Source organism: Pseudorca crassidens, chromosome 2 (genome assembly GCF_039906515.1).
Source record: "Pseudorca crassidens isolate mPseCra1 chromosome 2, mPseCra1.hap1, whole genome shotgun sequence".
Lineage (NCBI taxonomy): Eukaryota > Metazoa > Chordata > Mammalia > Artiodactyla > Delphinidae > Pseudorca > Pseudorca crassidens.
The window spans coordinates 7,317,737-7,340,947 of record NC_090297.1 but is presented as its reverse complement, the minus strand read 5'-3'; the positions used below and the strand labels follow the sequence as shown (position 1 = coordinate 7,340,947).

Genomic DNA, 23,211 nt, shown 5'->3' with positions numbered 1-23,211 from the left:
TCTCATTTTAGTAAAGCACATCCTCTAGTAGCTTCCTTGAAAAGGGATACAAAGAGTGTGTGTGTGTGTGTGTGTGAAGTTTTTGAAAAATTACATGTCTGAAAAAGGTCTTCATCCTATTATTTTGCTTGAATGATGATTACAGAATTCTGGGTTGGGAATTAATTTCCCTCAGAAATTTGAAAGAGTTGCTCCACTGTCTTGTAGCTCCTGCTGTTGATTTTGTAAAGTCCAACGCCATTCCGTGCTCTGATCTTCTGTATGTGGCCCCTTTTCCCTGTGCTGGCTTTTAGTAACTTCTATCTCTGGACTTTTGGAAGTTCATGTTGATGTCCCATAGAACATCTTTTACTTTGATGTAGTGTATCTTTTTAAAAATATATATTTATTTATTTTTATTTTTGGCTGCATTGGGTCTTCATTGAGGCACGCAGAATCTTTTTGTTGCGGTGCGCGGGCTCTTCGTTGTGGTGCATGGGCTTCTCTCTAGTTGTAGCGTGTGGGTTTTCTCTCTCTAGTTGTGGCACGTGGGCTCCAGAGCGCGTGGGCTCTGTAGTTGCGGCACGCGGGCACTCTAGTTGAAGCGCACGGGCTCAGTAGTTGTGGTGCGTGTGCTTAGTTGCCCCGCGGCATGTGGGATCTTAGTTCCCTGACCAGGGATTGAACCCGCGTCCCCTGCATTGGAAGGCAGATTCTTTACCACTGGACCAGCGGGTAAGTCCCTGATGTACTGTATCTTATTATTCATTGGGCTGAGTGCTACACAGAGATTCTTAATGCAAACTCTTGAGTTCTAGATTTTTTTTTTCCTGGAGTTTAATAACTTTTCCTTCTCCATTTCTCTCCCTTGAGCTCCTATGAGATGGATACTGGGCCTCCCAAACTGCTCTAATTTTCTTATCTTCTCTTTCTTATTTTCCGTCCCTCAAGTCTTTCTGTCTTACTTTCTAGAAATTCATTGTTCAATCTTCTAACTCTATTCTATTGAAGTTTCTACTTCTACTAGCCTAGTTTTGATATCCAAGAGCTTACTATTGTTTTATAAATATGCCTTTTTAAAAAACAACCATGTTTATGACTTCTGGGTCTCTGCCTTTCATGTTAGAGGACTCATTCGGCGTGTGACGATCCAGGCTGCCCATTCAAATTTAAGAGAGAGGCGCTGAAAGGTGCTTGTGCAGGGCTGGTTGCTTGGTAGGTGTCGCTGAGAAGTAGCGTTTTTTCATGACGTTGGGCTCCTTAGAGAGAAGTTCAAGGCCCCTGCCTGGAGGGTGGGTAGAAGCTAGGCTGCCATGCTCCAGGACCCAGCTTGGAGAGGGTCTGTCTATTCAGCAGGCAAACTTTCACTGAATCTTCCTGTTCTCAATATAGAGCCTCCCCTGCCTTCTGCTGCTCTGGTTCAATACTGCCTGCAGGAAACTAGCCATCTTCTGCTGGTGGAGGAGGGAGCTACCTGGCTACGTGGCCTGAGAGAGGGGTCTGTGGCTCTAACAGACACTTTAAACCAATATTCCTGCTTCCAGCCCCGCTCCCTGCCCCCATTGTTGGGAACACTCTGTGGCCCCCATTCTTTAGCCTTTGGTGGGTCGTGTGTACAAGCCAGCTTGCTTCCCTCACAGCCAGGACATTCAACATTCTAAGCTTTGCTTTTCTTTCACCCACTTGCTTCCCAGCTTTCAAAAGTTTTGCTCATATCCCTCCCCCTCTATCATCATTTTCTGTTTTCTTAAGGATTTATACCTTTTTATTCCTCTACTCTCATTTTAGTGGGCTTTTGAAACAGAGCAGAGATAAACACATGCATTCAGTTATGTTTTTGTGGAAGTTCATGATAATATTTACCAAGAAATAAAAATCAAGTTTCCAAAGATACACGCACAGAAGACTCTCCAGGGAGGATACTCCAACAAGGAAACAATGGTTCTTTCGGGAGGGGGGTAGGATTACAGAAGAGTGATGCTTGTAATTTTTTTGTAGTTTGTAAACTTCCGACAGTAAATAGGTATCCTTTACAAATCAAAAAGTCGGAGGGTTAAAAATCATGATTTAAAGGCATCTTCTGAAACACAAATCAAGATAGTGTCAACAGGTGTGTAGCAGAAAAAGAAACTAATTCCTCTACACAGGTCTACATAATCCATGGTTTTCGCCTATGTGCCAGGGAGTCCTGGGGTTCCACAGAAGCACCCCAAGGCCTTCAGAGGGTGGCAGGAGTAGGACAGCTGCTCAGTGGGAGGAGTTCTGGGCCAGTCTCTACTTGTACCACAGTGGCACTCTTTTAATCTGCTTTAGAGGTTAAAATTCTGCTTAATACTTTGATCTTTTTAAAGAGGTCCACACTAACAAAGAAGTTTGGAAAGTACCAATGAAGACCTAGAAAAAATGAGGTGGGGTGGGGGAAAGCCTCCAAGGATGACATCATGTAACCTCGTGCCCTACCTGAACCGTCAGAAATGACAGTAGCTGCTCGAGCAACTGTATAAGGAAGACGGTGCTGGGCACCCACAGAATACATATGTACCCACACAGCTTGCAAACGGGACAAATCTGCACACTTGCTAATCACACCCAGCTGCCCCCAGATACCAAAGGCAGGTGTTCAGCGAAGGCTCAGTCAGTGTCAGTCTCTGACCTCAATTTCTTCATTTGCACAATGAAGGGACTACATTCAGCTTGCAAGCTAATGTCCCAGAAGTTCCAAGGAGCATCCTCTTACTGATCCAGTGACTGCCAACTCTCTAGAGAAACAGAATGTCCCCACCTAAGGACTCCTTGAGAAGCAATATCAAGTTATGAAAATCCAATCCACTTCCTTCGGAAGAAGGTTTTAATTTTTCTCGCACCAAATAGGTCAGCCCAGCTCTATCATGAATGCAGCAAGTCAAATACCAAATGCTGCAGTTTAATAATGGGCTCCAGGGCTCCTCGGAGCACAGCCATCCCTTCCCTCTCTTGGGAAGCTGGCTGGGGTCTAGTTCACATCCCCCTTCATAGGCTCTGAGCACAAATTTGGGTCACTCTCTTCCTTTTAGCATTCTAGTCCTAAAGAGAAGTTCTCCTTTGGCTAGATAGTCAGGGAGGGTGGATTCCATTCAAATTCTTAACCTATCTACAAAATAACATCTCCTCTTCCCGCCCCCCCGCATTTGTTTCCTTTGCCCAACCTACCTCTCTGGAATGGTCCAAGAAAGACCAGCAGCAAAGGTCCCTCTGCCTGGCAGATTAAAGATGCTTTGGGATCAATGAGCGTCATTCCGCCCTTGCCTGACTCTGAGCTCCTTATCTGTCTGAAAAAAAAGAACAGAAAAGAAAGAGAAAGAAAGAAATCTTTAAAAAGAGAAAGTCTCAGGAAACTTCTGTGCATTCTCTTAGAGGACTTTAGCTCCAAAGCAACTGTCTCACCAAGGTTTCCTTTTTGCAAACCAGTCACATTGTACTTAATGGGCCTTTTTCACCATCTGTGTCAATGCCACCCCCAGCTCCCTTTGGTGGTACTGAAGCAAACCACAGGAACATTTCCAGTGCCTGAAGCAGGAATTCATATACATACAGATGACTCAGATCATTTTTAGAGTTGTTTGTTTTGTTTGGTTTTTGAAAGCAAAGTAAGTGATCTGAGTCAAGCCTGGGTTCAAGTTCCATTCAATGGCTGCAAAAAGCAGGTCTGTGAACTTGAGGGTCCCCATTCGAGACCCAAATTGCATCATAAAGGAAGATTCATCCCTGCTTGCTGGAGATGAAAAGGAAGGGTGTGTGGGGAGGGGTCGGCCCACTCACTGCCTCTGTGCTGCTTCTTTCCCTACTGTGGGCGGCTCCTGGAAATAATCTGACCCCAGAGACAGAAAGACACCTGAGTTCTGGGAGCCCAGGCGGCTGGGTTCCAGCAGCAGGACCTGCCACCCCCCCAACCTCCCCCCAGCTACCTGCACAGCAGGATTCTCCTGCCTGGAACCCACTGAGCTCCTGAAGAGCAGGAAACCTAAACCACTGGTTTCTCCATGAGACAAAAAGCCCAGTCCTAGGAAGCCGTTGGAAAAGGTGTCATTCCAAGAAGACATTTCCCAAGGTCCAAGCTGGAATTCACCCGGCTGCCAGCCTAATCCCTGGAAGGATACCCCACGGACCCTGCTGCAGGAGCCCAGGAACATGGGCTTGGATGGTCTCTCCATTTAGCATCCAGGTGAGAGGATGGCAAGGCACTTCCCAAAGCACTGTCACCAGAGAAACGGGAGGTCAGCGACAAGAGCTAAGAAAGAAATAACTTCCATTCTGACCAAGGGAGTTAATTAACAAGAGGACAAAAAACAACAGCTCAGTCACAGGGAAATGAGACAGGATCGTAGAGAAAGCACTTTCGAAACCAGGAAAGACGAAGCAAAAAAAGTGATGGAGCCGAGAGAATGAAAGATAAGAGAAAAATTAGTCCTTAGGAATTCAGGTCAGGAAATACGGAGCCGGGACAGAATTCACAAGAGGGGGCGAGGGAGGACGTCTTTTGCTCTGGCCCTCACGCTGGCCGGGACCTCAGGAGCTGGGTCTACCGCCCTCTAGCCCTCTGGGTTCAAGGGCAAAGCTTTGGGAGGCAACGCTAGGAATGGCCAGAGCGCAGGATGCTCGGTCCCGAATAGGGGGCAGGGGGAGGGGAGGGCGCGCGCGGCAACTGCTCGGTCCCTGACAAGTAAACAGCTTTCCCCGAACAGGCGCGCGTCCTCGTCCGGAGCCCGGCTGAGGGCCCTGCTCATTCCCATCTAGGGCGGTAGCGGGACACCCCGGATTCCCGGCCCCACGGAGGCATAAAAGGGATGCAATGAGATCAGAAAAGGAGGGTATGAATCAGCCCACACCAGAGAATCACAACGCGAGAGCGGCCCGCTGCCTCGGCCTCCCCAACGGGGTTCGGTCCGCCCCGGGAACGCGCCTCCTCCTCCAGACCCCACGCGCCCCCGGTCCCCGGATCTCCCCAGGCGGACAAAGCCCGGCGCTGGGCGGGGCGTGGCGGGGTGTGCGCTGTGGGGGGGCACTGGGACCCCGCAGACGCCCGCACAGGTGGGCTCCGTACCGGGTGTCGATGCCGGGGGCGGGGCCCGGTCTCCCTGGAGACGGTTGCCCAGGGGACGCGGCGGGCGGGTCCCGGAGCGACGGGAGGGCGCGAGCCTCTGGGCGGCGGCGCGGAGCCCCGGGGGCCTGAGGGCAGGCCCGCGGTGCGGAGCGGGTGAGCGGGGCATCCGCGGAGGGGCGCGGTCCTGGGCGGGGCCCGGACAACAGGCCGACGCGGGCAGGGCCAGGGGGCGGGGCGTCCCCGGGGCTGGGGCGGGGCCAGCGGCGGCGCGGGCACCGTCGGCAAATTCTCACAGCCCCAGCCAGGCGAAGCTCTGGAGAGCAGGCGTCCGCTGCGCACCTCGTGGACGCCGCTGCAAATCCTCCCGGACCCCGCTGCTCCCTGCTGGCGGGTGGGGTTGCGCATGGAGTCGGGAACCTCAGCCGCCGCTGGACCCCGGACGGCTTGCGCACGCTGGCCTTGGCCCCCCTTCGGCCTTGTAACCAGAGGATAGAAAATGCCACCTGCCAAGTGAGCCAGGGCCGGTCGTCCGCCTGCTTTCCTCTCCCGGGTTCCCAAGGAATCACCAGAAAGGGCGGGGCAAGGGACCAGTGTCACTTGTCAGGAGCCGGGGTCACCCGAGTAACTGGCCAGCCCTGGCTCTGTGCTCAAATCCAGTGTGCGGGCTGTTCCCCAGCCGCTGGGCCTCCATCTCCATCGGAGTTTACCTCACATGTCGGATTTAGAAAATAAATGGGTTAACCCGGGACTTTCACGATACACCTATTCATTACAATGAACTATGCGTGCCGGCATAGCGTGCGTGCAATAGCGCGGTCATCCCCCTGCACTTTGCTCCAGTTTTCATCCAGGCATCACACTGTAAAGTGGGTATTGTTCTCCCTTGGGTTGTAAATGAAGCCGAAGCTCAGAGGGCAAGGAACTCACACACACACACAGACACACACACGTCCGCACCCAATCCCACAGCCTCTTAGCAGCAGAGCCAGCTTTGGAAGCACTTTGGACTTGTACCGGGCCCACACGCTTCTTGCCCTGCAACGTCCCAGGTCCCCTCGAATGTTCTTTCGGGTCCACAGCCGGACTTCAACCTGTGTCACAGTGGAGCGCAAGAGGAGGAGGGGAGTGCGAGGTTCAGAGTGACCCCAGAGTGACCCCACCCGAGCGGGGCAGACGTGGGGCAGAACAAAGTGGCCTGAGGCACAGCCCTCGGTGGTCCCAACTGCTTCGCACGTCTCCGCCTCCAGCCAGTGTTCCAGGTGAGGCGCCCAAGGCAGGGCCCGCCCATCCGGCCCAAAGAGCCTCCCTCCGCCCCAGCGTCGCCTAGAGCCTGCGAAGAGGGCAGGAGAAAAACTCGACCAGGAGCTCCCGGGAATGTTGAAGAAGCCTGGGATGCGCAGACCAGGCGGCCCGGCCGTGGGAGGTCGCGGGACCCTCGGTGAGCTCTGCGTCGCCAACCCCAGCATCCCTGTCAGGGCCGGGGTTCCGGGCGCCCCGGCCACCTCGAGGAGAAGAGAGAGGGGGTTCAGGATGGGAGGATCCCCCTCCGTATCCCATCCCCGGATGTCACACACAGACACACTCACAAAAACACACACTAGCATGCACGTTCACACACACACACGCACTCGGGTAAATTGACACACACAATGACGCACGAAGTCACACACTCCCGCACAAGTACTCAGACACAGAGACCGAAGATACACACACAATTACTCTATGTAAACACACAATGACACAGACGCCGAGACCACAGACACACACGCACTCGTGCGCATTCACACTCAACCTCACTCTCTACCCGCACAGCGCAGCGGGCTGTGCACTTTGCCTACCATCTCTGGAGAAGGCGGAGCCTGGCCACTGGGTGGGAACCGCCCCGCACCCAACCCAGCGCTCCACCGGCTGGCTTCCTCCACCTCCACCTTCACTCCCGGGGACGCTGGCGGCTCGAACTCGGACTCAGCCCGGGTAGGGAGGGGTACCTCGTGGGGGTGGGGGGAGGCAGGACCGCCCTTGACCCACAGGAAGGGGATTTCCCGGGATGAAAAATAAGCCTCAGGGTCACAGCTGGACCTTGGATGGGCAGACAGAGGCTAGGAGGGGTCCTCTGACTGCCATCCTGACTGGGGAGGTGTTGTATCCCTAACAACCCCCAACCAGGAAGGGATAACGACCCCACAGGGCCAAGCCACCAAAGAGATTTTCCAAGGGGCAGACAGGCTTTGGCTGTTCCCATCTCCATAGGCGGCCCCAGGCCCCCCATCCTGCAGACTTCCTTTCTCTCCAGCCTGGGTCTGGTTGAAAGTCAAGCTCAAAGACAAGGTCCCCATTAGCACTGTTCAAATTGGGGTATTATTTTCCTCTGGAGCCAAGAGAAAACCCCAAGATTCTTTGAAATGGCAAAAGCCACAGAAGTCATCCTGTGTGTATTCACAGATGTACTGGAACTGCACTGACAAATTCCCAAAAGATACATAATGTAATCAGTTGTTTGGGAGAGAATTAAGTGAATTAATACAGACACATGGAAAGTCTCTATAACAGTGCCCGGTGTGTATACTAACCACTTAGAAGTGTTTGCTCTCACAGATGGGAAACAGACACAAAGAGATGCAGCAACCTGGCAGAGAGGGAAGAAAAATCAAAGTCTCCTGATCTCCTCCTTCCAAGCTAAGGGATCTTAAGTCCTTTCTGAAATAATAGTGAGGGTATAAAGAAAGTAGTTTAGTGGATAAATAAATTAGTTTCACCATTGTTAGAAAGAATAGGGAAATTAGATTCCCAGTCCTCTACTAGCGACTGCCAGAAGGAGTGGATTCTCTTTATAAGCTCCCGAGCTTGAGGCAAGAAATCCGAAGAGCCTCTGCTCGCACCCGTGAGAACCCTGGGTACATTCAACAGACCTGTAAGAGGGGAGCTGGTCTGCTCCATGAGGCACTCCTTCTCCCCATCCTGACATTTCCACGTGAGCTCGCTGTGATGAAATGTCAGCTTCCCTCTGCTGCCCACTGGTATCCCAGCCTCCAACCTTCCTGGAATTCTGCTTGGCTCTTCGAATTCAAACCTGGCACTCAGCATTGCAGGGGGTCAGAATGTGAAAACCCTAAATACGCCACTTTGGCGTATTGATTATTTTGAATTAAAAGGAGTTGATAAACAGCCGGTGCACAAAGGACACTCTGAACCTTCTTTATCCCCTAAAAGCAGGAAGTGAATCTCCCATGTGAAAGGGATCTTCCCTGTTCCAGGAGGTAGAAGGCATCCCTAACCACCAGAGACAGGGAGTTTAGGGCCAAGGAGGCTGTGCAAACAAACCCGGTTAACTTTAAAAAAAAAATAATTAATTAATTAATTAATTTGTGGCTGCGTTGGGTCTTCATTGCTGCTCTCAGGGCTTTCTCTAGTTGCGGAGAGCAGGGGCTACTCTTCCTTGCGGTGCGCGGGCTTCTCATTGTGGTGGCTTCTCTTGTTGTGGAGCATGGGTTCTAGGCATGTGGGCTTCAGTAGTTGTGGCTCACGGGCTCAATTGCTCAGTTGCTCCATGGCACGTGGCATCTTTCTGCACCAGGGCTTGAACCCATATCCCCTGCATTGGCAGGCAGATTCTTAACCACTGCGCTACCAGGGAAGTCCCAAACCTTGTTAAGGTCTTCACCATCTTACTACCCCTAGCCCAAACCCCTTGTCTTGTCAATTCTTCACAAATTAATTGTCTAAAAGAGACAAAAGCTTTCTGCTCTGGTGACTTCTTTGAGTCTCATATCTTTGGGGGGCTTCCATACATATGCATGTGTTTAAATTTGTTATTCTCCTGTTAATCTGTCTTTTTACTACAGGGCAGGTGTGGGGAGGCCTCAGTCAAGAACTTAGAAGGGTAGAAGGAAAATCATTTTTCTTTTTCTGTAGCATTTTTAGGTGTGGTCAGATAAGATTAAGCTGAGTAGGGACAAGACTAAAAAGGCTACAGTTGAAAAAAAAAAAAAGATGAAACTAACAACAACCAAAAAAACAAACAGTTAAATGTTTGTTTTAAGTTCTATTGGGAAAAACAGGAAGACTCTGAAGAATAATCCTCCTCAAAGGCGGAAGACAGTTATTCACATAATTCCCCTGTCCTTTTGTTCCCTTGATCTTTTTACTCTCAAGGCACAAGGATGAGGAAACCTAATTACAGGAGTGTCTGGCTCCTGCTTGCCTGTCATCTTTACATATTTTCATTAATCTTTGAGACTCTCACCCCCAGGTAACTCAAAGAGTGGCTCATCTGTAGTTAAAAAGCGAAGTTAATTAGAATCTGGGGCTTCCTCCTTTCTTTTGCTAATTCCCCAAGCTTAGACCAAAAAAGGCTGTCGGAACTGAGGCTTCCAGAGTTTGTGATCTGGGGGTGGGGGAGGGGAGGCACAGATTTCAAAAGTGATGCTCATGTCTGCGATGCAACCTGTCAACCCAAAAGCGTGCGTGTTTGCAGGGAATCTCCCCAAGAAAGGTAGGAGCGCCAGCCCTGGTGTTAGATCTGCCTTTGGATGAGTGTCCTAATCTCTCCAGAGCCATATCCTCCCCTGTAAAAGAAGAGCCACCAGACATCACCGACTTGGCCAGTAGAGGTAAGGAGCCACGGGACAGCACAGGTAGGGGGCTACCAGCCGGGCCTCACAGTGGGGCACCTGGTTATATCCTGCGTTCCACCACGGTTTCCTGTGAGTCTTAGGTTTCCAATTCTAGCATGTGATCCTTGTGGGAGGACATGATGCCTTAGACTTTTTTATACATTTTAGAGAAGAAAAGCTATTCCTCTGTTTCTGGAAAAGGTCAATTGTGAATTTTTATTCTGAGAAAATTAGAGTAAGGGGATAAAAAGGGTGCCTGGAACATCAGGGGACCGTGTGAATCACACATCAAAGCTCACGAAAGATACCCTGGGGGACTCGGGAAACTGACCTTCTCGAATCTCCTTGGGAAAACCTCTAGATGTGTTTGAGAAGCCGTTGAGGGTAAGGAGATTCAACTAAGGGCTAGGAAATTTTTAAAAGTTGGGTCCAAACGTGAAGAATGAATCTGGCAATATTAGACTAAACATATTTACTAAGCTGCAGCTTAAAGATCATTTAGTTAAGACGGGGGGCAGGGGGCTTATGTAAGTCACACAATCACAGCAGTCAGTACCTGGGAGATACCAAAGTGGACAGCACCTAGTGGCAGGGCAGGAATAAAGACGCAGACGTAGAGAATGGACTTGAGGACACGGGGCGGGGCGGGGAAGGGGAAGCTGGGATGAAGTGAGAGAGTAGCGTGGCCATATATACACTACCAAATGTAAAATGGATGGCTAGTGGGAAGCTGCTGCATAGCACAAGATCAACTCGATGCTTTGTGATGACCTAGAGGGATGGGATAGGGAGGGTGGGAGGGAGGCTCAAGACGGAGGGGATATGGGGATATATGAATACATACAGCTGATTCACTTTGTTGTACAGCAGAAACTAACACAACATTGTAAAGCATTTATACTCCGATAAAGGTGTGAAAAAAAAAAGTGGGCAGCAGCAGAGGGAATGGCATCTAACATGTTCTGGCCCATACAACATGGCAGTCATCATGCTAAATGTTTTTACATTTATCATGAAGGCTTTAAAACATGGTGGCCAATTCTCATAGAAAAGGCATCTATGTCTCCTCCCCTGAAATCTGGGTGGGCTTTTGACTTCCTTGACTAAGAGAGTATAGCAGGAGTGGTGCTAAGTGACTTGAGAGTTTAGGTCATAAAAGGTCATACAGCTTCCACTTTGGTCTGGAACCAAGCACCCATGCTTGTTGTTGGAGTTCTGGCATCAAGAAAGTGTAACCCAGAGCCGCCATGCTGTGAGGAAGCCCAAAGCCAGAAAGAGAAGCCAGTGTAGGCACTCAGGCTGGCAGTCCCATCTGGGTCCAGCCTTTGAGTCATCCCTGCCCAGGCAACTAGACAAGTGAAGAAACTCCCAGGTGATTCCAGCACCCCCCCAACCCCATGTTCAAGTAATCCGCAGCCCTTTGAGAGTCTTCCCTGCTGACCCCAGACACCACAGAACACAGCCAAGCTGTCCTGTCCAGCCCTGTCTGAGTGCCTGGACCACGGAATCCATGCCCATAATAAAAACACTTGTTACTTTATATCTCTAAGTTTGGTGTAGTTTGTGCAGCAGTACATACCTGGGACTTTATCTCATCAAATCATCAAAAGAACCCCACAAAGTAGGTATTATCATCATCTCCTTAAGGAAACTGAGGCCCAAGACTTACCCAAAGTTACACAATAAGTGGCAGAGCAGGGATCAGAACCCACATCTACCAACAACTAAAACTGCTTCTAACGATGAATCATCCACCTCCTGTAGGGCACAAGGGTCGATTTTTTTTTTTTTTTTTTTTTTTTTTTTTATGGTACATGGGCCTCTCACCGTTGCGGCCTCTCCCGTTGCGGAGCACAGGCTCTGGACGCACAGGCTCAGCGGCCATGGCTCACGGGCCCAGCCGCTCCGCGGCATGCGGGATCCTCCCGGACCGGGGCACGAACCCGTGTCCCCTGCATCGGCAGGCGGACTCTCAACCACTGTGCCACCAGGGAAGCCCTAGGGTCGATTTTTTTATGCATGATATATGCCCATTTTATCATGACCCAGTCCTGCCCCTCAAGACAATCTTATGGACCACTTGGAAAAGGAAGGGTCTCCGGAGACTCTGTTAGATGATGTGACCCAGTGCCCTGGTGGGAAGTGGTCAAAACCACCGGGATGAGTCCTGGGCCTGTTCTAGTCAATAATACCCTTCTTGACAACGGGAATGAAAGGAAATGCAAAAACTGGCTCACCCATTCGATAGAAATGCCAACAGAATTCACAAATACCTGGAGAAAGAATCTGTAAAAATTATTCTAACAGAGGTGGGTAAATCTGGTACAACCAAGTTCAAGGCTATATATAATTACATGTCAAGTTCCCTAATTACAAATACAGAGTAGGGGGAGAGGGAAGAGGCCTCAATAGAGCATGGAGCTCAGAGAACTCAGAGCTGACCCGAAGCTCATTCAGAGGCAGCACTGTAAGCCCTTCATGAACGAGCCTGCTGCGTCCTGGATCTCATAAGGACCATTCTCTATATGAGGACCATTCTCTATATGAGGACCATTCTCTATATGAGGACCATTCTCTATATGAAACTATATCCAGGTACTTGCCCTTCTTGGTAGTCACACCTTTGTGCAGCTCCCCCACCCACATTATAGCAGGGTTGTGACCAAAAGAATATGGCAGAGTGATGCCAGGTCACCTTTTAGATTAGGTTATAAAAGACCGTAGGGCTTCGGTCTTGGGCAATCTTTGTCTCTTTCTCTCATCTATTTTTTTTTTCTCTTTTCTCTTTCTCTCATCTTTAACTCTGGGCTAAGCCAGCAGCCATGTTGTAAGGACACTCAAGCTACCCTATGAAGAAGCCAGCCTACATGGCAAGGAACTGACACATCAAAACCTTGGCAGGTACCTCCAGCCACAAACACCTGCAGCCCCAGCTGCTCCCAGATTCTGACCCAAAGAAACGGAGATGGTAAGTGTTTGTTGTTTAAGCTAAGTTTTGGGATAACTTGTTACACAGCAGGAGATAACTAATACACTAAAGGCTGCCGTGTTCCTTGCTGTGTGGCCCAGCACCTGCTCCAGGCTTAGTATAGCAGAGGCTCCGTCCGATACCTGTGACTGAATAAACAGTCAGTACAAACAACTCCTCCACTGTAATTATGAGTCAGACACGTTCCTAAAGAATCAGCAACAGGCCGAGTGAAAGAAGCCAGCCACAGAAGACCACGTCCTGTATGATTTGATGTGTATGAAATGTCCAGAACAGGCAAGTCCATAGAAACAGAAAGTAGACCAGTGGTTGTCTAGGGCAGGGGGGGTTGGGAAGAACTGGGGAGTGACTGCTAGTGAGTACAAGGTTTCTTTTTTGAGTGATGAACATGTTCTAGAATAGATTACGGTGATGGCTGCACAATTCTGTAAGTATATTAAGAAACCACTGAATTGTGTACCTTAAATGAATTTTATGGCATGTGAATTATATCTCAATAAAGCTTGCTGTGTTAGAAAAGGGGGAGAGGAGGGCTTCCTTGGTGGCGTAGTGGTTAAGAATCCGCCTGCCAACGCAGGGGACCCGGGTTCGAGCCCTGGTCCGGGAAGATCCCACATGCCGCGGAGCAACTAAGCCCGTGTGCCACAACTACTGAGCCTGCGCTCCAGAGCCCGCGAGCCACAACTACTGGAGCCCATGCGCTACAACTACTGAAGCCCCCGCGCCTAGAGCCCGTGCTCCACAACAAGAGAAGCCACCGCAACGAGAAGCCTGCGCACCGCAAGGAAGAGTAGCCCCCGCTCACCACAACCAAAGAAAGCCCACGCGCAGCAACGAAGACCCAACACAGGCAAAAATAAATAAATAAATACATAAATAATAAATAATTTGAAGAAAAAAAGAAAAGGGGGAGAGGAAACCAGGCGAGGTCACTGTCCAAAATGGGAAGTGGCACCAGGGGAGGCTCGTTCCCCACAGGACTGGGAAAAGCCTTGGGATTCTCAGAAGTGGAGGGGCCCCCCCATGCCTGGAGCAGAGAACATGTTAAGGTCTCAGGGAGGCTAACCAACGCCTCAGGCACCATGGGGTGGGGTGGTCTACGCCAGCCCACCCACTCAGTGAAAGGGGGTCTGTGTGTTCATCATACAGGGTCTCAAGCCGCCTGGAGCCCAACATGCAAGGCCTGGACATGTCCCTGACTCCCCATCCCTCAGAGACCATTCCACCCACCCATGGTCGACACCCAGCTCTCCTGGGCTGGCTTTTCGACCTACCCAAGCCAAGGCCCTTCACGCAGAAGCGGGCGGGGGGAGGCCCACAAACCCACAGGATGCAACTGTCCCAAAAGACAGGCGGGCTCCGCAAATGAACCGATCCTACAGGGGAGTCACCCAATGATGCAGGAAAGCCGGTCCTGGCTCAAAGCCCCCAAAAGGAGCAGTGAATTTAGGGCAAAGAGAAGGACTTAAACGACACAGAGCACACTTGTACATCGTATCTAAGAGGTGGTCAAGACTGGAAGCAGAAACAGCTTCAAAGCAGACTTTGAACAAGTGTGTCTCACAGAGGCCTTGGGGTGGTCAGAATCTTCCATCTCTCTCTGGCCTCTGAGGTTGGTTTCGGAGTCAGAGTCTCACAATGTGAAGAAGCCAGCGGTTGGACCCAAACAGCTCTTCACTGCACCCTCCCAGAGTCTAGGGTGAGCCTGGGGGCCCGGGGAACCTAACGAAAGTATACACACAAATGTTCTCCTAGGAGCATTTTCTGGGGAGAAGGTCTGAGATTTTTCAGTGGATTTTCCTTTCTTTTTTCTTTTTTTAATTTGCGGCATGCGGGATCTTTAGTTGTGGCATGTGAACTCTTTAGTTGCAGCCTGAGAGATCTAGTTCCCTGACCAGGGATCGGACCCGGGCCCCCTGCATTGGGAGCACGGAGCCTTTGCCACTGGACCACCAGGGAAGTCCCAGCAGATTTTCAAAAGGATTTAAAATCTGAAAAAGGTTAGAAACCATTGAGTGGTGGATTTCTGGGGCAGGTGGATGATAGATTTTTTTTTTCTTCCTTTGGCAAATCTGTATTTTTAACAAACTTTTCATAAGTAGCTTGTATTGATTCTGTACAATTAAATCTATATAGTATACACACACACACACTTATAAAACATATAGCACATATATTAAAAACATGCGCATGCATATTCTAGGAAAATCACAGCCTATGATACCTGGAAGATGTAGACCACCCCAATCTCAAGACCCCCAAGAAATTAATATCCTTTAAAGCTACAAACTCGACTTCCTCTCTTCTCTCCTGATCCCAAACAAGTCACTCACACACACACACACACACACACACACACACACACACTCAGGGTGGCAATGGAGATGGGTGTCCCTCATAAGGGTCCCAGCTACTCGGCAGTTTACTCCATTCTCCTGGGTGCCCCCTCCCCAGGCTCAGCCCCCAGCCTCCTTCTCCACGCAGTCATGGGCTTACGTGTCCTTCTCTCCTGTTGTCATGAAACCCTAGATCTGCAGACAACCTGTAGGCCTTGGGGATGACAGAGAACTCTGAACATCTCATTCCATCAACCATCACCTGGTCCATCTCTCCTTAGCAGGTGCCCCCGAGCCTCTTCCTTCCACTCCCAGGTCTCCAGGCTGCTCCTGCCCTGGGAGCCTCTGGGGTAAGTTCAGAACAGCAGCCTCTTCATCACTTATCAGGCCCATCTTTGGGGCTACAGCAAGCAGCTCCCATCACTGAGCACCTACCACGATGAGGCACTTTAGGTGCCTTATGTCCATTTTCGAATTTAATGAGTAGCCCTGAAGGCAGGCCCTCTGTTTCACAAAGGATGAGGGCGAGGCTCAAGGAGGTTACGCTGCACAGCTAGTGATGGGAGAGGCAGATCTGAACCAGGCTGACTCCAGAGCCCTGCTCTTACCAGTGTACCACACTGCCTCTCCTGGGTCAGTGCAAAGGAACCAGACTGGGGCCACTGGTCAAGAAGACACCCGAGTCCCAATGCCCTGACTGTGTCACCCATTAGCTTGAGGACCCTTAGGTGGACTTCCCACAGAAGGTTCAAGAGTTGGGAAAGGAAGCAGTTGAGATTTCAGAGGCCAGGCCCTGCTTCCTCTGGACAGAGGGGGAGAATGGGCACCACCTGGGCAGGCTGGGGCCACGCTGGGTACCGGAAGCTGCATCCTCCTGGTACTTCTCTGTAGAGGAACAGATCCCAGGAAGACGCTCCACCAGAGACAAAGGACCAGCAAGAAGAGAAAGGCTGCCTGGACCCCAGCTCCTCTGCACAGCCAATGGACTCCCAGAGGCCTCAGCCCTCCTCCCACCTGGGATCCAGATTCCCCTGCCCCAAATAAATGCTTCCTCCTGGGAAATAGATGGCCACATATGGAGACAGTACAGGACAGGGGTTAGGAACAGGCCCTGCCACTTCCTCGGGCAACCCAGGAAGTGCCTAGGTAATACCTAAGCACTTCCTGGGTCATACCTACAGAAGTTACTAAACCTTTCTGTGCCTCAGTTCCCCCTTCTGTAAAACAGAGATCGCAATAGTGCCTAAAAGAATAAATTCGTATTTTCAAAGTGCCCAGAACACCGCCTAGCAGAGTGGGGGGCTACAGAAGTGTCTGTGTTGTTATTATTATTAGACAAAAGACAGAGCAAGTTAGAGCAATGAAGGTGGCAATTCAGAGCTGGCCAATAGCAAGGTTCATTAGTACAAATGCTGCTGATTGGATCTGCAGAAAAAGAAACTGGTGTGAAAGGGCTCCCTTCTAGAGCTTGTTGTGCTCATCTCAGAGTGAGGGGCTGGTGTCGTTGAGATGGGAGTTCTAAGTCAAACCCCGCCTCTCGCCCAGGCTCTGTGATTCCGACGTCTTACCTGACCTCTCCCTCGCAGAATCGGGGGAACTGTGCTCTGCATTTGCTCTTGAAGACATCCTGACCACTCATGCTGACCACCCGGGGTGCCAGGCTGCCAGGTCCTGGTCTCTGCAAGAGCTGGCTGTGATTGTGCCCAGATACACCCACGCCAGCTGGTCACCTTTGTCATGACACAACATGGTAAGTGGATAAGTGGAAGAAATCGGGTGTGAAAAAAGAAAGAGCTGTTTCCATGAAGACGGAACTGACTGCTTTAGAAATAATAAAGACAAGTCACTAAAACAAAAGTTTCCGTTGAATGAGACTGAGCAAAGCAACTGTAAAAGATAGTGGAGAGGGGCTTCCCTGGTGGTCCAGTGGTTAAGACTCCACACTCCCAATACAGGGGGCCCAGGTTCGATCCCTGGTCAGGGAACTAGATCCCGTGTGCCGCAACTAAGACCCGGTGCAGACAAATATATAAATAAATATTTAAAAAAGAGAGAGAGATGGGGAGAAGAATAAAAATGGACAAGGTCGATACGCCTCATATAAGAATGATGAACCGATCAAACAAAAGCTCTTGGCCGTACATCAGTACATCAACGTACATCGATGTTTTAAGTTAAAATAAAATGCTTAGATTCGAGGTGTAGCATGTTAATTAGCTACGTAAACCAAAGTTGCAGTTACTCGACCAATGAATCACATAGGATAAAAGGGCTCTTATGAAGCCAGACATTTCTTGTCACACTTGCGTCTAATCTAATCGCTATTTTGCCTTAATCTATGTTTTTCAAACTATAGTTGAAGGCACTGGGCTGGGAGTAGCGGAAGCCACAGGAAAAACATAAACATCTTCCCAAAGCATGCATCTGACTCAAGTAAGGGAGGAATAGTCCTCATAGCAAAACAAACACGGATTATCGTGGAATAGAATGTAAAATTAATGTTAGTGTTACAAATAAAACTTGAAGCTTCAAAGCAAGGTCACGGTTGGGGTGGGTTGCTGCAGGCTAGGGTCGGAATCCCATCTCTTCTGGCAGGAAGAGCGGGTGGGAAAGTTGGAGAAGCACAGTCCGTGAGGGTCAAGGTCACTGCCAGCTGCCCAGCCATCTTCCCACAAACCTGCAGCACAAGGGCTTCTGGGACAGTTGCCTCCAGAGCAGCTTGCCCACTTGGGCATCCCTGTCCCGCCGCTGCAGCTTGCAGGTGACAGGGCCAAGCCAGAGCCCGCTGCCATGGCCAAGGCCACTTGATGGCAGACCTCACCAGAAGACCTCACCTCCACCCTCCTCAGCCCTGTCCTCCAAGCTCCTTCAGACCTTGAAGGGTTAGAAAAAGCTGGAAAAACTAAACCTTCTGGTTTGGGCACATCTGAGAAGAGCAGGCTGATAACAAAGGACAAAGCGATCCCAACCTTTATCTGGAACGTGGCGGTAGGTATTTGTTAATACACACCCCGTGCATTCCAAAAAGATCATTCATGGGAGGGTCAAATAAGATAGCGGTTGAATAAACCTTAGCATGCAAGCAAACCTCAATGACTTACGACAAAGATACCTGTCATTTAAAATCCATTCACTCCTACGGCGTGGGCTGCAAAGACTCATTCACCCACTGGCAAAAACAGCAACCTTTGGATGCCCATTACCAGCTACAGGTTTTTCCTTATTTCTAATCCTCACGACAATCCCGTAAAAGAGCTCCTGTTATCCCAATTTTCAGGAGAAAACCTGGAGGCTCAGAGAGGTTAAGCAACTCGTCCAGGTCACTATGTGTTAGGGGTCAAAGCCAAGATCTGAACTTCTGTCCAATTTTAAAGCTCGGCTTTTTTTTTTTTTTTAATTGGCTGAGTGGCACATGGGACCTTAGTTCCCTGACCAGGGATCGAACCCGTGCCCTCTGCAGTGGACGCACCGAGTCTTAAGCACTGGACCGCCAGGGAAGTCCCAAAGTTCTTGCTTTAGACGCGAACATAAGGCTTCCTTTCTACCCATTCTCAAAACACTGTGCTTCCCGCTTGAAATATAAAGCCACACACATCTTACGAAGCTGCCACATATTAGATGTGCTACTGCACTTAATTTAAAAACAGACCACGCTTCATCACTGGTCTCCCAATGGCAGTAGATGACCTGTAGTATCCAAATATTCGTCACACCACACCACAGGGAAAAAAGATTCATGGCCCGGTGAGCCGGCTTTTGGACCCAAGAGCCATCAGAAACAGGAGGTGTGGCTTTGCTCCCCTTTTCATTGGCTCTGAACATGAGAAATGTTTTTTAATTGAGTTTTTTGAGAGGGGCAGATAAAGGGGAAAGTTGGGGGTTTTTTGTGTGTTTTTTCCCCTTAGAAGAAATTTCTCATGAAGCTGTTTATTTGAGACCAAGACCCTGGTTTTAGTAACTTCCTCCTCAGACACAGATCAGCAGCAAAGAGGAAAATGCATGCATTAAGCGTGGATAAATAATCTGTGTGCTGGACTTACGTCCCCCCTCACCTGAGGCTACCTGATGCCCAGTTGAGAGGAGCATGGAGGCCTCTTTACTCCAAGGGGCTGCAAAAGCCTGCTTCATGGGCAGCAACCCAAGCTGGTGCCAAAGCCCCCAGAGTCCCACACCTGAAACACCTGCCTCAGTTTCCCAAACTGCATGAAGGAGCATCAGGATGTGGACGCAGAACGCTCACCAAGATGAATTCTGGGCTCCACCATTTGTAAGTCTCCACCCCCACTTCCACGACATGGAGGCAACAGGGCCGTAGAGCACAGGGTCCTGCAGCCCCTCACAGCCCCGCCTTTCAGCGAGGTTAAGCATCACCTGCCATCGGTTCATGTATTTGCCCCAGGGAGGCTCACACCCAGATGCAGCCAGCCAGACAGCCGGCGAAAGGATCCATTTCGACAGAGAGGGGCTGTCAGCTTCCTCCTGGGATCGGCTACCCTTACAGCAGAAGAATGGATCCCTTTGGCTTAAGTGTAAACCGTCTCTCCTTGCAGAAACAAGGTGAATCGTAAGAGTGAATGGCGACTTGTTAAATTAAAATAATGATAAAAAAAACGAAAACAGCTAGTGTTTACTGAGTATCAGCTATGTGCTAGGTGATGTTCATTATCTAGTTTATCTCACTTAATCCTTAACACAACCCTAAGAATAGGTCCCTTGAGCTTCACTTTATAGAAGAGGAAACCGAGGATCAGAGAAGGTAAGTACTCAAGGTCACACAGCAGGGTTGTGGAGAAACCACAGTTTAAATTCCAGAGTTCCATCCAATTCCAGAGTTCAAGGGTTTAACCACTGTATTACACTGCAGCAAACCGCATGCTGTACATGCAACTAGCAACCAAAACGAAAGCTATTCAGTCTCATTGCAAAAACAAACCAACCAACCAAAAAAAAAAAAAAAAAAACAGAAAGAAAACAAAGCACATTTAAGATGACTACCTTTTAGGCCTATTAGTAAAACATTTTTTTCCAATATTATTTTAAATGCCAGCAAGAGTGTCATGAAACTATTATATATCACTGGGATAAACTGGTCCTATCTTTCTTGGAAAAACATTTAGCTTCAGGAGCCATAAAAATGGTCAATGCCGGGGCTTCCCTGGTGGCGCAGTGGTTGAGAGTTCGCCTGCCGAAGCAGGGGACGCGGGTTCGTGCCCCGGTCCGGGAAGATCCCACATGCCGTGGAGCGGCTGGGCCCGTGAGCCATGGCCGCTGAGCCTGCACGTCCGGAGCCTGTGCTCCGCAACAGGAGAGGCCACAACTGTGAGAGGCCCAGCAAAAAAAAAAAAAAAGGTCAATGCCTTTAATGTGATAATTTGTGAAAACTCAGATACCTGAAAATATCCGTTACAGTATTTCAAAAGTGGTGTGTGTGTGTGTGTGTGTCTGGAAGCAACATAAATGTCCCACAATAGAGGATGACCAAGAAAATGATGGTGTCCCTGCATTATGACACTTATACTGCCAATAAAAGGGCGGCCAGGTGATGAAGCAATGTGGAAAAATGCTAATGTGCCCATGTTAAGTGAAAAAGCAAGTTACAAAAGCACATGCTTTGCCCCTCAAAAAATTAAGTATAGGATTACCATATAAGCCAGCAATTACACTTCTGGTTATATATGCAAAAGAATTCAAAGCAAGGACCCAAACAGGCATCTGTATATCCAAGTTCAAAGTGGCATTATTCACAATAACCCCAAAGTGGAAGCAACCCAAATGTTCTTTTTTTTTTTTTTTTTAATGCGTCACGCGGGCCTCTCACTGCCGTGGCCCCTCCCATTGAGGAGCACAGGCTCAGCGGCCATGGCTCACGGGCCCGGCCGCTCCGCGGCACGCGGGATCCTCCAGGCCAGGGCACGAACCCGCGTCCCCCGCATTGCAGGTGGACTCTCAACCATCTGCGCCACCAGGGAAGCCCCCAAGTGTTCATTGATAGATGACTGGATAAGCAAAATGTGGTCCATCCATACAATGGAATATTATTCAGCCCCAAAAAAGAAGGGGATCCTGACACATGCTGCAACGTGGATGAATCTAGAGGCTATTATGCTAAGTGAAAGGAGTCAGTCACAAAAGGACAAATACTGTGCAATTCCACTTAAATACCAAGAGTAGTCAAATTCAGAGACAGGAAGTTGAATGGTGGTTGCCAGGGGCTGGGTGGAAAGGGGTATAGGGAACTAGGGTTTAAGGGGTAAAGGGTTTCAATTTTGCAAGACAAGAAAATTCTGGAGATGGATGGTAGGGATGGTTCATAACAAGGTGAACGTACGTCAAAATAGTAAATTAGATATATATTTTACCACAATTGAAACATAAAAATTAAGATAAAAAAGCACGTGCCTGCTAGTCACAATTAAAAATGCACATTTTTAAAAAGGAAAAGATACCCAAATTGGCAGTGGCTACGTTGGGATAGTGGGAAAACAATAAATCACTTACAGATCCCCTTCTACACACCAGCTCCTTTACAGACGTTATGTGTTTCACTGTGTACCTGGCACTTTACAAATGAATATATGAAATCTTTAAGACTGGCGGTAACACTGCTATTTCAATGTTACAACTGGGGATTCTGAGGCTCGCAATTTCCCCCAAAGAGAAAGAAACAGAAGCGAACTGAAATACCACTTAGAAACAGCCACACCCATCACTCCCAACACTCTCCCTCTCGGCTCAGAAAGTAGGTGGGCTTGGAAAGCACCCATTTCTAGGAGAAGCTCAGAGAGCCTTCTCTGAATGGGTGAGGTCACCACTTCCGCGGCGGGAGTGGAGGGTTCTCCTGCACACCAAGCTGGTGCAACGCCAACCTCAGGCCCCAGGGACCGGGCCGACCCCAAGGGAGGGGAGAGTGGGCCATATTTTGGAATGACCCAAAGAAAGTCAGTGTTTGTCTGCAAGGAGAGAGTGAGGAGGGAGGTTCCTGGGCTTTCAAATTTTTTTTTTTTTCCATCTTGAAATTGGCAGCATTTCTGATATGATTGCTGGGGATTTCCACCAACCAAATAGAAAATTCAGTTTTAGCATTCACTGTAAGGAGAGAGGAGTTTTGCAACCTTTGTCATTTACGAAACACTGGCAGTGGCACCAAGACGAGAATGTTGACGAGAATGTTTTCCTCCCTCTCAAACCAGTCAGGCTCCAGCCATCCTAGGCTGGTGGTTAATGACCACACGCGTCTCACTCCCAGACAGCCCGGCACTGACACTCCCTGACCCGCCCAGAGCACGGCCCTCCGGACCTGCCCCTCCCACAGCTTGGCTGGGAAACGTGTTGGTCCCCTGGAGAGTGACTGAAAGAGCTCTTCTGAGGTCCCACGGTAAGGAAACATTTGATGGGGCCCCAAGCCCCACGGTCAGACCCACAGAAGCAGCTGGAGGGAGGAAACTGCTCTGTAAACAAAAATGGTTTTGAAAAATAAGCCAGCCAAAGGGGAATTGCTTCATAAGTTGCACATTCACTTCTCCCTTTAACTGTGCAATTGAAGAAAAACAAGGTGAAGCAGGAACCAACCCCTCACATCCCCCCATTCACCCCCGCCCCCCACCACGATTTCCCTCGACCAGGCACGAAGTCTAACCGGGTCTGAAGCTGGTCTCTATTTGTGGATTGTCTGTGCCGGGTAAGGTCCCCCTGGGGCTGGTACCCGCCCTGCCTGCCTGCCTTGTTGTTAGCACAGCCCCTTGGCCCGCCCCCCTCACCCCCCACCGGGGATCGCGGTAAACACTTGCTAAACGTAATAAAGCAAGAGAAAGGATGGAGCCCGCAGCATCGTGCAAAGGTATGCTTTACGTACCCTCCCCGGGCACGGACCAAGGCTGCAGAAATGCAGCTTATCCTGCTGGAAAGGGGCATCGGCATGGCCGGGAGGGCCTCTGGGGCAGTTGCCCTAATTCCAGAAACAGCTATATTCGCAGAGCGGCCAGCGTCGCTTCCAAACATGGGTGGAGAAGGTGAGGGGAGTGGAGCTCAGAAGGAGGTAAGCTTGGCTGTCTTTAGAGCTGGCAACTAACAACTAGGTTTTGAGAGCACACCCCACCTCCCACCCAATCCCCACACTCCAGGGTGTCTTCCATTACTTTGGTGAAAGCACCGAAAGAGAACCAACCTCAGCATGTGCCAGGCAGTGCCCTCATGAACCAGGGTGGACGGAATCTC

At 49.7% G+C, this 23,211-nt stretch overlaps 1 protein-coding gene and 1 long non-coding RNA gene across 9 annotated transcripts in view; one reads left to right on the top strand and one right to left on the bottom strand.

Moving 5' to 3' along the window:
* Window positions 1-23,211, bottom strand: part of PIK3CD (phosphatidylinositol-4,5-bisphosphate 3-kinase catalytic subunit delta) — a 50,815-nt gene that overhangs the window by 25,451 nt on the left and 2,153 nt on the right. For 4 of the 7 annotated variants that reach the window (XM_067719448.1, XM_067719483.1, XM_067719502.1 and 1 more), the window contains exons 1-2: window positions 5,060-5,217; window positions 3,169-3,287 (exon numbers count right to left, since the gene is read on the bottom strand). The gene's annotated coding sequence lies outside the window, so the exon portion shown is untranslated. Of the gene's footprint in view, window positions 1-3,168; window positions 3,288-4,844; window positions 4,941-5,059; window positions 5,218-23,211 lie in introns of those variants that run through there. The other 3 variants (XM_067719475.1, XM_067719457.1, XM_067719465.1) reach the window with 3 other exon arrangements.
* On the top strand, window positions 6,936-16,760 carry LOC137209931 (uncharacterized). Of its 2 annotated transcripts, none has more exons than XR_010936189.1 (4): window positions 6,936-7,033; window positions 9,534-9,669; window positions 12,490-12,640; window positions 16,584-16,760. It is a non-coding gene; the product is annotated as an uncharacterized lncRNA (long non-coding RNA). The 2 variants fall into 2 exon arrangements; XR_010936188.1 differs by having other exon boundaries at window positions 12,486-12,640.